Genomic DNA, 1,804 nt, shown 5'->3' with positions numbered 1-1,804 from the left:
GCCCGCCCCGCCCCGCGGCCTCCGCCCGCCCCGCCCCGCGGCCTCCGCCCGCCCCGCCCCGCGGCCTCCGCCCATTTGGGGACAGAGGCGTGGTCTCCAGCGGAGCGGGCGGGCCAGGATTGCTGCGCAGGCGAACTGGCGCTTTGCCGCGGGGCGAAGCGGCGGGGAAGTGGCCGCCGAGTTCCCGCTCCGGGATTGGAGGGGGACTCTGGGCCAGCGCGGCTGGCTCGTTCAGGTCCCCGCTCTCCCTCCCTCCCAATTTCGCACTGTCAGCCGTTGTGTATCTCTGGGAGCCCCCCACCCCAGGGCCGAGCCCAGGTGTGCCCGAGGGTTGTTTGCCAGTTCCGCGGAAGACTTGCAGGCCGGCCGAGCTTAGGGCATGCATCTTGTAGACAGCCATGCCAGGGCCCAAACAGAGGGCTGGGAAATGAGGAACTTGAAGGGGCGCGTGCTCCTCTCTTCCCCATCTCCAAGGTTCGGGACAAGGAGGAGGAATCTAGAGCCCCGGGAGGCACACCCTGATGCGGAGAGCTGGCCCCAGGCGCACAGTGTGCCTTTACGCGTGCTGTAAGAGGACTGCAGCAGGAGCGGCATGTTTCTGGAGTAAGGTTGAGATGGTCTGTGAAATGCCCAACCGCGGCACACAGTAGGGGCTCAGGGCTCCGGGTAGACCTGCCAGCCTGATCTGTGCCAGCCCACTTTGCAGATGGAGAAACTCCGGCCCACTCACCGGGGTTCTCAGTTTCGGTTAATTATCTCTTCAACGTCTCTGGCACTCGGATTGTCCGGCCACCACAGCACCGTCTCTGTCCCAAGCCTCCTAGATATTTCTCCCCGGAATGCAGCTCCAGCCCCGCCTCCTCTACCCCCCTACCTACTCCCCACCTCCGTGCCGTCCCTGTCCATGCAAGGGAACTTCCAAAGATGCAGCCATGATGACAGGCCACCCTCAGAATATTGTTTCAAAACAGCTTCTGTGACTGACTTCCCCACTCACACCCCATTGCTCGGCCTGAGTCCTGGCTGCCGCCTCTCCAGACCCTCAGGGCTCTGCTCGAGGCCGCCGCCTCCCCGACCCTTAGACCTTGTTTATGCAGCTCGGCAGCGGTCTGAGACGCTCTTCCTTCCCTCTCCAGGAGGAAAGTGCTGATAATCAGGCCCCCAGAGCCAGGGCCTCCATCACCAAGCCCCACCCCCCCCCCCCCCCTCTGAAGCCCCACCCCCCCTTCTTCGGCGTTCCCACCCAGTTGTTTGTGCTTCCTCCCTGACCTCTCGAAGCCTCTCTTATAATCCGTGTTGGAGCCTCGACTCCCTGGGAGGTTGAGGCTGATTCTGGAGAAGATAGTAATACTAGGGGAAGCCAGGCCGGCCGGCTCCAGTGCTCACTCTGCCCATCCCTGGCTGCATGATCCAGGCAAGTCCTCTGTCCCCTTTCCTGCCTGTAAACTGGGCTTCTTGGGGAAATGTGTGATGGTCTCCTCCAGGCAAATCGTCAGGCCCCTATTGCCAGTCATGCAGGGTGCCCAGTCATGTCTGAGAAAACATTCGCCTCAGTCTGCAAAACAGTGAATGTTGGGTCCCCTTGTGTTTTCAGAGCGTTGGAACCACCATGAAGTGTCATGTGTTGATCCCAAGCTTGAGCTCGGAAGTCACTGCCTGGGCTCCCATCGGTGGTAGGACCCAGGCCCAGTCACCCATCTTTCTGCTTCTGTCACCTCCCTACAGAAACAATCTGGTAGCCTTCATATCACAGGGGATACACCATTCCTGTGAAGCCCCTAGAAGGGGCCCTGGCTCAGAGTGC

The 1,804-nt window shown here is 61.6% G+C and overlaps 1 protein-coding gene across 1 annotated transcript in view; it reads right to left on the bottom strand.

The window, feature by feature from the left end:
* The window catches only part of CAPN5 (calpain 5), a 52,818-nt gene extending 51,993 nt beyond the window's left edge, over positions 1 to 825 (bottom strand). The window contains exon 1 of the mRNA XM_059411449.1: positions 731 to 825. The gene's annotated coding sequence lies outside the window, so the exon portion shown is untranslated. The remainder of the gene's footprint in view (positions 1 to 730) is intronic.
* Between the last annotated feature and the right edge of the window lie 979 nt (positions 826 to 1,804).

The sequence above is a fragment of the Mustela nigripes genome, chromosome 1 (assembly GCF_022355385.1).
Source record: "Mustela nigripes isolate SB6536 chromosome 1, MUSNIG.SB6536, whole genome shotgun sequence".
NCBI classification, from domain to species: domain Eukaryota; kingdom Metazoa; phylum Chordata; class Mammalia; order Carnivora; family Mustelidae; genus Mustela; species Mustela nigripes.
Note: the sequence above shows the minus strand (reverse complement) of the source record. Positions and strands in the feature narration are given on the sequence as shown.